Source organism: Carassius carassius, chromosome 23, assembly GCF_963082965.1.
Source record: "Carassius carassius chromosome 23, fCarCar2.1, whole genome shotgun sequence".
Classification (NCBI taxonomy): domain Eukaryota; kingdom Metazoa; phylum Chordata; class Actinopteri; order Cypriniformes; family Cyprinidae; genus Carassius; species Carassius carassius.
The window spans coordinates 27,735,359-27,749,790 of NC_081777.1; the positions used below are offsets into that span (position 1 = coordinate 27,735,359).

The window sequence follows — 14,432 nt, forward strand, 5'->3', positions numbered from 1 at the left end:
AGAGACAATCTTATAGTCAAAGTCACAATTTGTACTGAATTCTCAGAAACAGTTTTTCACAGATCTTGTCAAGTCAAGGTGACTCTTGATATTGTCTCTTCAGTTGGTGGTGGCATCATGTTAGTCTCTGGAAATAAACAGCAGAGAGTTAAAAAATTAATCAACATGTTTAAAAGCTTTAAGGTAGGTTTTTATGGGACTGATAGGTTAGTTGTCGTGGCTCTGAGGCACAAAAAAGGCCTCAGTGACTGTGTATGTGTGTGCACACACTGAACAGTAATCAATCAGTGGAGCATGGCTGCCATTGTGCAGTTGATAAATGAGCCATTGATAATCGTATTAATACGTGGACTGCGCTGAACATTAAGGCCATGGATGTCTACAGAGGGGGAACAGATGGACTCACCCCATGTGGGGGAAGTGTTAAACTCTCTCTTTCACTGTCTTGCTCTCTCTATTTCTCACTCTCTCAAACTGACTCTAATTCAGCATATGAAAACGTCTGTGGGGGGACTTGTGAGAGGGTGGGTTTATCATTTTCCCTTTCCATTTCCTTTTCTTTAGTTTACCAATTTCTTCTTTGTATTATGTTTATTTCTACCTTTCCTTCTGTTATTCCTTAAGTTTACATTTCCTTCCTTCCTTCCTTCGTTTTTTTTCTTTTTCCTTTGTCTTTCTTTTTGCTTCTTTTCTTTTAGTTTCCTATCTTTCCATTTCTTCCAGTCCTTACCTTTTTCCTTCTCCCTTTTTGCTTGCTACCTTTGTGTTTGACATTCTTTCCATCATTTTATTTTACTTTGCTTTCCTTACTTTTCCCATATTCAATTCCTTGCTCCATTTGTTTCTTTCTACCGTCATTCTCCTTCATTGCTACTTTCCTTCAATCCTTTCTTTTACTCCATCTATTTTTCCTTTTCTGTCATTCCTTCTTTTCTTTTACATAACTTTGCTTCCACTTCCTTTTTCATTATTTTTTTTGTTCCTTCCTTTCTTTTTAGTTTGCTTGTTCATTTCTTCCTTTCTTCTTTAGTTTGTTAAATCCTTTCCTTCCTTTTCTTGCTCCTTACCTCCTTCCTCTATTTGTTTGTTCATTTGTCCCTTCTATCATTTGTTTGTTGTTTACATTGTTTCTTACTTTTCATCTGATCTGTCCATTTATTTTTTCTTACCAAATTTACAAATTTTCCTTTTCCAACTTTTTCCTTTTGTCTCCTCCCTATTTATTCCTTTCTTTTGTTCAATTAATTTTCTTCCTTCCTTTTTCTGTAGTTCCCTTCCATCCCATCTATCCATCCCTTTTCTTGCCAAAATTCAACTTTTCCTTTCCAATTTCCTTTTTTTTTACTCTTTTTCTTTATTTTCCTCCTCCTGTTTCTAATCCCACACAACACGTTTTACTTCCTCTCCCCTCCTCTCTTTTACCAACAACTAAGCTGGACAATATGAAGACGCACCCGGCACAAAAAAAATCTGGCTTTACTGTGTATGGGTGTTTGTGTGTGGATTTTTTGTGTATGAGTGTGAGAGAGACAGAGAGAGAGAGAAAGAGATAGAGGCGTTTGACCAAAAAAAAAACAGTTCTGTCCAGCATACATGCATAAAATTGTACAAAGCCTCTATTCTTCAGAGGGCCAGTGTGTAAAGGAGACTGTTGCTTTAGAGGCATCCATCAAAGCTGTGGTACCAGCAGCAGGGCTCTGAGAAACTACACTGGGAAACAGCTTTGATTGACAGGCTGATCATAGCGCTCACTCTCATTCAGATGAATCAAAGAGAGAGGTCAAAGGCAATCCAGTTGAGATGTCCAGGCACCATTTCTCTCTCTGTTATATTAACACTATTGCCTACGGATGCCGTGTTTATTCACACATTGAAACACAGTGGTACACATTGAAAAAATAGATTTTAGGATAATATAACGTTGCAATAAAATTAATAATCTAGCTACAATTCCTTGTGCTCAGGAAGTTTGGCGTGACTTGCATGGAACGCTACAAAGTCATGACTTACAGGCTCAAAACCTGCCTGGAACGCAGCATAATAGACAACCGCGATTATTGTGCTTTTTATATGGCACGAGGGGGGGAGTCATACACTCCACACTTTACAAAATAAACAGAAAAGCACCTGTTTGCTTTTCATCCACTGTATAGCCTATATCATCTGAAGCCATTCAATTTCTTAATGTGAGGGACAGAACTGTATTTACATTGTTTAATTTAAGTTTACATAAACTCATCTTCCTTCTGCTGCAGCTGTCTGTCATTCTCCCCTCAGTATTTAAACAGCAAGTCACATTCAGTTATGACAGTCAGCACGGTAAAACTCTTTCTCCATGGTGATATATTCTCATTATAATACTTGTTGTGAAGATAAAGGTCTAGAGATTCGCATTAAAATTACATCTTGCAGGAGTTCATTGCTCTCTCATTTATCTTCTCTGTTTGTACCATGTGGAGGGCAGTGCGCTGTGACTTATGTTGCTTCAAGCACATCATTCTGCACCTTGGATGTGCATAAGAGCGTTGTGCCACTATGGTTGAAGCATTTAACATTATCAAAGTTTTGCACACAGAAAGATTATTAGAAGCCTTTATTTTTCTATGATATCTACCTTATTTTCCTAAATGAATTTTTTGTAAGAATACAAGTAGTTAACAGAAAAAACATGTTTAAATTGTATTTTATGAACCAAAGATTTTTTTAAGCTGCTAAATTATACAGTCAGTGAGGAAGTAAGTATTTAGTGGATTATGTTTGACAAAGGGTTTAAAAAAGAGTGACCATTTGTTCCACAAACACAGTAGGCTATTGATATTCTGTAGTGGTGTAGAAAAAAATAGCGCTGGTGTTGGATCGGTATTAGAATTTAACCTTACACTGCAAAATAATAACTAAAAAAAAAGATTAAAACATAACATCATAATTATTTACTGAACCCTTAAATTAATCACAATTATATAATGAAAGCCATAAAAAAACAGACAGTTAATCATCATAAACGTCATAATCACCAAAGCCTTAAAACAGACAATTAATAACGGAATAACGCAATAACAATAACGCAATAACGGTGACTATTTTTAGACAATTAATCGTCAGCCAGATTTCATAATACTGACAGCCCTAGTCTTCAGTGTCACATGATCCTTCAGAAATTCTTCTAATATGCTGATTTATTATCAGTGCTGGAAACCGTTGTGCTGCATAATATTTTTTCGGAACCTGTGATACTTTTTCAGGATTCTTTGATGAATAAAAAGTTAAAAAGAAGAGCATTTATTTAAAAATGAAATATTTTCTAACAATATAGACTACCGTTTAAAAGTTTGAGGTCAGTAAATTGTTATTTTCTTTTTTTGAAAGTAATTAAAACTTTTATTCAGCAAGGATGTGTTAAAATAATAATAAGTGATAGCAAAGATTTATATTGTTAGAAAATATTTATATTTAGAATAAATGCTGTTCTTTTTAACTTTTTATTCATCATATATGAATATATACTTTTATATATAGTATGAATGTATACTTTTCATATACTCTTTATGTATGTATGTATATATATATATATATATATATATATATATATATATATATATATATTAGGGATGCACGATCATAATTTTTCATGGCTGATTCCGATACCGATTTTTTTACAAGCAAACTGGCCGATTCCGATACCGATTTCCGATTTTTTTTTTTATTATCTTTAAGCAACAAACAAGAAAGAAGGAAAGTGTGCATAAACAAGATGTTTATTTGGTATTTAATAGGCCAAACTGGCTTTTGGCTATTAAAAACAATAACCGTAACCATCTGAAATTAACGGCAGTACCTGAACAGTAAGTAGCCAACAAACATAGATGGTACAGACATCAGCATTTAGCTTTTGTTTTTGAATTGGGTTGAAACTACAGAGAACTGGCCTTAAATTAAAAGATTAACTGTAACCATGCGAAATTAAAGACAATAACTGCATAGTTCTACAATCCAAACAACAAAATCAACACATATTCAATAAGATGTTCCTTAATCAGCGTTCAGTATTTGTTTTAGTTTTTAAATTTGCTTTTAAATTAAAAAAAGGTCTTTACCAGTGAGACTAAATAAAAGTATGCTATATAAATACATTATTCCAAAATGTTAAAATCAAATAATGTTGGTGCGAATAAAACAAAGATACAAAAAGTATTTCATTCATCCAATAAAAAAAAAAATAGGGTAATGATTCACATCTATATTTTTTTTTTTACTTGAGTCAATGGAAAATAAATAATGTATTATCTCAAGTAAAAAAAATATAGATGTGAATCATTACCCTAAAAAAATGTAATTGGATGAATGAAACACTTTTTGAGTGTGCTACAGCAGGTGATTCTTAAATCAAATTAAGTCGATGTAATTTCAAGGTAAAATAAAAATAATCATCCTAATGCAGAGCTGACGTTTACTTCTGGCTTTTCAAACGTGTATGCAAGTTCTACTTTAGAAAAAAAAAAAAGATTTCAGTTTTGTCACAGTTTAGTCAGTTTCGTTTCTCATCCAACACGTGAGAAGTTGAGCTGAACATCTCTTTACGGTCTACTCGTGTTCAGGGCGCGGACCGGTACAGCTTTAGTGCGCGCAGAAAAGGGGCTCTTATTTGTGCGCCAGTACAAAAACGGCTGTTCGCTTCCCGCTATCTGTGCCTCAGACATGAAGCTCTGCATTTCCAGTGCTGAACGGCTGCCCGTGTCCTGAGCAAAAATGTTTTCGAAATAGGCTATTTCCACACAAATGGCATAGTGAACCATTACAATGTATTCTGTGCACGCGAGCGCACTTCCGGAAAAAATCAGCCGAAAAAAGACCAAAAACCGGCCGATTGCCGACCACGTAGGCTATTTTAATAAAAAACCGCCCGGTTCCGATTTATGGCCGGTCAACCGGTGCATATATATATATATATATATATATATATATATATATATATATATATACAGTCCTGGCCAAAAGTTTTGAGAATTACATAAATATTCGTTTTCCAAAAGTTTGCAGCTAAACTGCTTTTAGATCTTTGTTTCAGTTGTTTCTGTGATGTACTGAAATATAATTACAAGCACTTCATACGTTTCAAAGGCTTTTATCGACAATTACATGACATTTATGCAAAGAGTCAGTATTTGCAGTGTTGGCCCTTCTTTTTCAGGACCTCTGCAATTGGACTGGGCATGCTCTCAATCAACTTCTGGGCCAAATCCTGACTGATAGCAACCCATTCTTTCATAATCACTTCTTGGAGTTTTTCAGAATTAGTGGGTTTTTGTTTGTCCACCCGCCTCTTGAGGATTGACCACAAGTTCTCAATGGGATTAAGATCTGGGGAGTTTCCAGGCCATGGACCCAAAATTTCAACATTCTGGTCCCCGAGCCACTTAGTTATCACTTTTGCCTTATGGCAGCGTGCTCCATTGTGCTGGAAAATGCATTGTTCTTCACCAAACTGTTGTTGGATTGTTGGAAGAAGTTGCTGTTGGAGGGTGTTTTGGTACCATTCTTTATTCATGGCTGTGTTTTTGGGCAGAATTGTGAGTGAGCCCACTCCTTTGGATGAGAAGCAACCCCACACATGAATGGTGTCAGGATGCTTTACTGTTGGCATGACACAGGACTGATGGTAGCGCTCACCTTTTCTTCTCCGGACAAGCCTTTTTCCAGATGCCCCAAACAATCGGAAAGGGGCTTCATCGGAGAATATGACTTTGCCCCAGTCCTCAGCAGTCCATTCACCATACTTTCTGCAGAAGATCAATCTGTCCCTGATGTTTTTTTTGGAGAGAAGTGGCTTCTTTGCTGCCCTTCTTGACACCAGGCCATCTTCCAGAAGTCTTCGCCTCACTGTGCGTGCAGATGCGCTCATACCTGCCTGCTGCCATTCCTGAGCAAGCTCTGCACTGGTGGCACTCCGATCCCGCAGCTGAATCCTCTTTAGGAGACGATCCTGGCGCTTGCTGGACTTTCTTGGACGCCCTGAAGCCTTCTTTACAAGAATTGAACCTCTTTCCTTGAAGTTCTTGATGATCCTATAAATTGTTGATTTAGGTGCAATCTTAGTAGCCACAGTATCCTTGCCTGTGAAGCCATTTTTATGCAACGCAATGATGGCTGCACGCGTTTCTTTGCAGGTCACCATGGTTAACAATGGAAGAACAATGATTTAAAGCATCACCCTCCTTTTAACATGTCAAGTCTGCCATTCTAACCCAATCAGCCTGACATAATGATCTCCAGCCTTGTGCTCGTCAACATTCTCACCTGAGTTAACAAGACGATTACTGAAATGATCTCAGCAGGTCCTTTAATGACAGCAATGAAATGCAGTGGAAAGGTTTTTTTGGGATTAAGTTATTTTTTTATGGCAAAGAAGGACTATGCAATTCATCTGACCACTCTTCATAACATTCTGGAGTATATGCAAATTGCTATTATAAAAACTTAAGCAGCAACTTTTCCAATTTCCAATATTTCTGTAATTCTCAAAACTTTTTGGCCACGACTGTATATTTGGCAGCACAACTGTTGCTAACATTGATCATTCTAACAATAAATCAGCATATTGAAATAATTTCTGAAGGATCATGTGACACTTTAGACTGGAGTAATGGCTGATGGAAATTCAGCTTAGTATCACAAAAATAAATAATATTTTAAAATATAGAATCATAGAAATCATTATTTAATATATTTCTCTAAATTTTGTTTCATTTTAAACTTTAAGGAGTACACTAGCTTATAGACCTCACAGCTAACAGAGATTAACAAAGAAAGCTACAAAACTCTAATGGGGTCATACATGTTGATTAGTCACAGTAATATGCACTGTATTATTTGTAATGCTTTGCCCGAAGACCTATTTATAGATCATTATGCTTGTATCTACATATTCATTTGTATAAACACAGCACATTCCACCTAAGACTAACAAAATTGTCGATTACATGCCTCAATAGAGATATTAAGCAATGACAGAGGATTAAATAATTCACATCGGTAGGCAACCCATAAAAGTCTTCCATCTGGAAGTCACTACTCATTCCCAACAACATGCATCCCCATGCAATAAGACTGGCACATTTGTAAATCTCATATGTAGCTGTAAACGTCCCGTTAGATCATCTGTCACTTTTAGAGGACAGAACCAGAAATGAGAGAGAGAGAAAGTGAGAAAGAAGAGAGAGAGAGAGAGAGAGAGAGAGATTAATTGCTCAATTAATTCCTCTTAAGTCTCATTTGTTTAGCAGCGGACCCGGCGTGGTATTAAAAATGCTGCCAATTTCCATTCCCCTTGATATGCATTACTCACTATTGGAGGTCACCATTAAAATGGCATATTGTTTCAAGATTGGACTCCACCTCCTTACCTATTTTTTATATTGTAAAAGTGCATGATATTAACTCTAATGTAATTTATTATAATGTATGAATGCATATAATGATGTAAATCATGTCGATAATGTAAAAAAAACACCTTAACATAAAGATACACTCATATTAAAGCTCATGTGGATGGACTAATACGGTTCATCTGGTGTGTGTGTGTGTGTGTGTGTGTGTGTGTGTGTGTGTGTGTGTGTGTGACACAACTCAGTATAATGACATGGGTATGACACAGGTATTACAAGGAGAGGGTGACTTATGAGGACATAACCCATGTCCCCATTTTTCAAAACGCTTATAAATCATACAGAATGAGTTGGTTTTTTTTTTGTTTTTTTTGAGAAAGTAAAAATGCACAAAGTTTCCTGTGAGGGTTAGGTTTAGGGGTAGGTTTGGTGTAGGGCGATAGAATATACAATTTGTACAGTATAAAAACCATTACGCCTATGCATTACGCCTTTTCACAAAAACAAACGTATGTGTGTGTGTGTGTGTGTGTGTGTGGTCCTTGTATTGCCTTTGTTTTGGGTGTATAATGCAGTAATACCATTAAATTTTCACCTTGTGGAGACATTTCTTGGTCTCCATGAGGAATCATACAGAATGAAGTTTTTAGCAAATCTAAAATAGCAGAAAGGTTTATGTGAGGGGTAGGGTTAGGGTAAGGGGATAGAAAATACAATTTGTATGTTATAAAAACCATTAAGTCTATGGAATGCCACCATAAACCATGAAAACCAGTGTGTATGTGTGTGTACTTATCTAACAAAACTAGATATGACAGTTATGGATGTCCTGTAAAGAGAAAAACAATAGATGTTTAATTCAATGTGTTACTATCTTTATTTATTTATTTAGAAGTCTGTCATTGTCCACGTTTAGTTAAGTAAATGTGTGTTTGTGTGTGATCGGTGTGCACTTATGCCTCACATCAGTGCTTGTACAACATTAGCTAAACACCATACAGTGCATGCCAACTAGTTTTATCACACACACACACACACACAATCAGTATGTGGTTTCTTACAATACAGAAATTAAACATCCACATTTCCGAATTCCTTCCCACACTGCACAGACTTGAAAAAATACATACATAATAAGAATGAATCAACTATAAAAACAAAATTCCTTCGCAAATGAACATTTTGTATTTTATTATATTGCAGTAAAGTGTGGACAAAGAAGAGCGCCACACACAAGTGCAACCATGCATGTGCCTTTGCTCCGTCCAATTGCAGCCCATTCGAGGGGAACCACAGGCTTAAATACTTGCATTTTAATGACACTCAACAGACCTCGTTGACATCATGTCTGAGACAGAATGATTAAGTATTGAAGGACAAAAATCTTACTGCTCATCCTACACTGTAAAGCACAACATGCTCAAATGTTTACAAGTGTCCTGACGTCTCAATAGGGTCAGCATAATGAGACAGGAGTGTAGCCACACACAATAAAGATGACAGATTGCAGATGTTAAATTGGTTATCTAAACAATTACCTTAAACTGAAATGACCATGGTCTCTCTGCGCATAATTAATACTCTCAGAGATGTGTTTGTATGCAGAATGAAAATGATCTGGCTGCATATCTAACATCACTGCGCACTGCTGTCGGTGGGCAGAGCTCATTTCACACAGAGCCGCTGATACCCCCACTCATAACCGATCAATGTTTAGTTGCATTTAAACATGCATTTGAAAAATACACATGCAATTCATAATGTTGATCTACTGTATGCATTAATATAACTAATACCCAATTAGGACTACGGACAGAATCATAGCACAGCTGAGACCCTGACCATGTGCTCCTGTAGGTAATGTTTGTTGCTTTCTCTCTTTATACCTCCCAACCTCACAAATGCATTATCTAGGTAGCTGATCTTTATCTGTTTGAGCATGCAACTCATATTAATTGTTTAAAGGTGAGTTTTCTCTCTTTGGCCAATAAAAAATGCATCCTCTCCAGATCGATTGTTGTTGCTAGGAGACAGAAGCATCCTGAGGCGAGGCAGCATCCCAAACGCCAGACGTGTGTTTTCTACTACAGCAACGGCACTATTTCTCTCTCCCTCTCCCTCGCTCTTTCTCTAGCTCTCACTCGCTCGCTCTCTGATGAGTGAGGGCAGTGTTGTCAGCCTCTCTGCTGTGCTCCCTGCGTGCGGACCCACACAAACGGAGTTAAGGAACAGTTTGAAATACGGCAAAGAAGAGGAAAAATGCAAGATTGCAGACAAAAGGAATGTTTAATAGAGGTAATGCATTTTCTTCACACAGAAAACTAAATAAGCTTTGCTGCTGTTTTATAACACTGGAGAAATGGATTGGGAATGAATGCAAAGAGAAATGATGCTGTAGATAAGCCAAAGTGCAGAATGAGCTTCATAAATCAGGGCTGATGTGACATTGTTCATTTATGAGTATATGGTAATGCATAGAAATGAAGGCAATTATTATTATTCAGAAATGTTTTAAACTTGTATATGGGATCTAACATGTTTAAAAAGACACCAGGATTGCATGAGAAAACTTTGCATGCTTTTAAACTCATCATGCCCGTCTTAGTTTAGACAGATGCAATGCGTAAAAGTCTTTAACCACTTTGAATTCTAAAGTGAAGTTAAAACTCAGTGGGTAAAATTTGTATATATCTTATGCATATATCTTACCCATAAAATGTTCTGTCTGTTTTGTGTGAATCGCTCGAGAAAACACTACATGAAAAAAACAAAAGAAAACAGTGCTTCAGTACTGTACTGGAATACTCATGGGAAAAGTTTTTTCCAAAAGTTTTGTATGAGCATTTATTGTGTATGTTTAGAAATTCTGGAAAAAGTGGTAGTGTTGCCTTGTGGTTAAAGATCTGCACCCAGTTAAAACCCCTTTCATTTTAAGGGTTTTCTTTGTGTAAGAGTTTGTTACTGGTGGTGAATGAAAGGTTTCAGCTTTGAACATGAATCATTCTGTCCTTGATCAAGACACATCATCTCTGGAATCTCCAGGAGGACTGCTCTCTTTCTCATATATTTAAGTCACTTTGAATAATAAACATCAAATTATAGACTCACTTATAATTAGTCTCGTTTTGCATCCTTACAGTCAGTTTCAGCAACAGTGTGGTAGCTGTACTTTAGACTTCACCTGGATCTGTAAGTTAACCAGAGAAAAGACGAGGATTATTCATAATTTATTGCTTCAGGGGTCTGCGCTGAATTTTAATATCTCTGTTGCGTTAGGTTGGAGCAATCAATGTTATAATGAGATGTGAGGTTGTAAAGCCTGATGATGTTCTGATATTCTGCACGCAACAGAGGTGTGGCTTTAACTCATTTGGAATAATAATTAGCACAAGTAGTTAAGCTGGAGAACACTACAGAATAGAGTGCACACATGTAAAGGGACTTTCACTTAATCTCAGCCACTGATAAAGGCAAACAATGTCTGTGTCGTCCAGGGTTGCAATGGAGAGTGAGCGTCATTAAAGGTCTATAAATGTAATGATGCGCACATGTTTTGCATAGGTGTTTTTAGAAGAATAATAAAAACGTAATGTGTGTGTGTGTGTGTTTGTGTGTGTGTGTGTGCGTGTGTGTGTGTGTGTGAGAGAGAGAGATACAGTATAGATAGATAGATAGATAGATAGATAGATAGATAGATAGATAGATAGATAGATAGATAGATAGATAGATAGATAGATAGATAGATAGATAGATAGATTATTATAGATATTGATGTAGAATACGCATCATATGTAGAATATATCATGAGTATATTATGCCTTTTTTTAAGAAAATACATTTGTTTGTTTATTGTTCTTGTTTGTTTGTTTTGTAATTTTAATACTTTTTAATATTTTTTAGTATTCTCCTAGATACAAATATACAAATCACACATTAAATGTGTAGAATATATATAAAATGCATCAAAATCTAATAGTTTATTATTAATAATATAATGCATAAAATTATACTTAATTTTTCATAGACTGACATTCATCAAATTATAATAATTTAACTATTCATATATATATATATATATATATATATATATATATATATATATATATATATACTCACTAAAGATTTTCTAACATAATATTTGCAACATATTTTGTTTTAAAATGCTGTCTGAAATTCAGTCGATGATGTGTGGATTGTGTGTGAATGTGGGTGCGCTAAAGAAATCATTGTTATTGGACTGGAGGAGTTGGCTTTGAATATGCCAGACCACCCTGTTGAAATGCCTGAGAGTGTGTTGTGTTTAAAGCTCACAGTGTATGCATTCTATAACCATGCATATGTGCATGAAATTTACAGCTTCTAATAAAACTGCACATGCTCATGCACACAATAGCGTTTACTAATTAGCAAGCGTCAAAGTTGTTATTCAAACTGTCTGCTGGGATTTGCAAGATTTTATGCATGTGTGCACAAGCGTGCTTCTCTCCATCAGCATGCATGTTTGTGCAATGGGCTGTTTTGTACACACGTGTGCTTGTGTGGGAGTTTGAATTAGTAAGATGCAGAATGGCCTTGTATAAGACCGGACAGCACTACATTTAATGAATATGATGCAGTAAAGTGCTGTGCAATAATAATTAGCCTTTCAACAGTGTGGTCCGCTCGGCGCATGTAAATAAGTTCTTCCACAGCCCAACGCGCTATAACTAGACTTGCACATATGCTGGCTATCCATCTGTCAGATGTGCCTTAAATGAGACTGAGATCTCACTCTATTACAAAATAAACTTTAGAAATAATTTCTTGATAATTACATAAGATAAACATAAAGCAGCAATGGAGTTTTTGCATTCTGTACCTTGTCACCATACACATGTGTTTTCAAAAAACCAAAAACATGCGATAAACAGTATTCCAAGTCCAACCCTAAAATGGCAAGCATGTAAACCACTGTGAACACAGCTGAAGTATTTGTGAGCTCAGTGATGCGAATGCTGTTTATCTCCATAAGCGTTAAAGCATCCTGACTGCTTATATTTTTCTTCCTCCTACGCATGTGTTCTCTCTTCGCTTAGGAAGTATACCTTTGTTAGACTGCATTTTTCCCTGCGACGAAGCCCCTGGGTGCAGAACTCTGTTAGAAATTCTGCTTTAGTAAGAGACTCCAAGGCCCCATCAAGCTTTCAAAAGCCTTGCCTTCATATTCATTAATATGGAAAGAGTATGGAGCTGAACACTAAAGATGCCATCAATACATTGTAATATTCTTACATGCACAGCAAAGGTGCTGCGCGGTTGCATATGCATGCAAACACGCACTTCCAAAGTGTTCTCGTTTTCTTGGCTTGCTAAAATATGAAATTTGCATTGAAAGGCATCATTGTTTAAGAGTAAAAGAGTAGCGTTAGATCATGATGAGAAGAATGAGCATGTCAAATGCATCACGCGGTGGCTGCCAGAGGGTGGCGTTCCCACTGAAAGTGATTTTATAAAGTAGGCTAGCCTCTTCAGACTCCTTCAAAACAGCAATTCTGTTGCATAAGTCATGCATCAAATCAATAAAGAGATGTTTGAATGTGTCTGTCTGTGTGCATGCAGAGAGAAAGAGAAAGTGATATGCAGAGATTTCAGCAGTCTGGCAGTCCCACTCGCTGCCAAGTAAATCCATTTCTGAGCAAAAAGAACAGCTTTGTAGTGTTTTTTTTTTTTTTTTTTGGAGGAGCAGCGTTGTTGCTGCAGAGCACTTCTACACTCTACAGAGCTCTACAATCTCACGTTTACAAAGCTAACTGATTCTCAAACCAGATGCTAACACATTATTATGATAACAGAATGTTTTTTTCTTAGTGCAGCCCAACAGTCGATTATGTCTATTGGGTTTAGGTTTAAATTCAGCAACAGATTATTTTGGTAGATAAACAAGCGCAATGCAATGAAGAAGGTAAGTAACAACTTTTCGTGTGAGAACATTTCTTTCTTCCTCCAGGTCAGATTAGTTAAACTCTTAAATTCTGTCATAGTTCACTCACTCTCATTTTCTACCAAACCTGCTTGACTTTCTTTCTTCTGTAAAGCACAGAGGGTATATTTTTGACACATGTAATGTCAGTGAATGTGCCTGTGGCTGTCAAGCTTCAAAATGACAAATTAAATTGTAAAAGTATCATTAAAGTGGCCCATATGACTTGTTTATTATTATTATTATTATTATTATTATTATTATTAAAGCTCCAGTCAGTAAGTTCTGCCTCTTTGTAGCCATCTCTGTTTGAAATCCTGTAATTGCAGCTGTTTGTGGAATTATCATCACCACACTAGTGTGGATATCAGTGTTGGGAAGGTTACTTTGGAAATGTAATAGGTTACAGATTACAAGTTACCCTGTTTAAAATGTAATAGTAGTGTAACTTTTTCAATTACTTTATTAAAGTAATGTAACTAATTACTTTTGAGTACTTTTTGATTACTTTTCTAAATTTGTGAAAATTAAATAATAATAAATAAAATCATATACATCAACTCAAATACAGTTATATAATAAGCACGTGTATAATAAACTCCTGAAACATTGGTGTTTTTTTTAAACTGCTGTCTCTTTGTATATGATGTGATGATAGTTTTTTCAAAATAAGTAAAATGCACATGAAGTGACACAGAGCAGTTCTAGAAATTATGTTTATGTGCTCGTGTACTCCTATATTGAGGCAGCAGAGGTTGAAAACACTGCGAGCTTCAGTAGGCCTATGTGTAGTAAATGAAACCATGTCTTTGCCATTAATTTACGGGAGGGACGGACTGGGAAAAAAATTCAGACTGGAAAATTCAAATTCATACAAACAAATTAATGGACAAAACTATTTTTTGTATGGACCTGACATAAAAAAGGTTTAAATCTTTAATTTGGGGACATGCAAAATAATTAAAAGTTCTCTCCTGAACTCTACCTTCACTTCCATTTTTCTCTTCAGTCTCTTTATTTTGCCCTGTTATCCATCTCTCTCTTGACTTTAATACTCAAGATTGAACAAAACTATACTTTACAATACAATA

The 14,432-nt window shown here is 36.0% G+C and overlaps 1 protein-coding gene across 1 annotated transcript in view; it reads left to right on the forward strand.

The window, feature by feature from the left end:
• The first annotated feature begins 9,317 nt into the window (after window positions 1–9,317).
• The window catches only part of grm3 (glutamate receptor, metabotropic 3), a 45,732-nt gene continuing 40,617 nt past the window's right edge, over window positions 9,318–14,432 (forward strand). The window contains exon 1 of the mRNA XM_059506793.1: window positions 9,318–9,677. The gene's annotated coding sequence lies outside the window, so the exon portion shown is untranslated. The remainder of the gene's footprint in view (window positions 9,678–14,432) is intronic.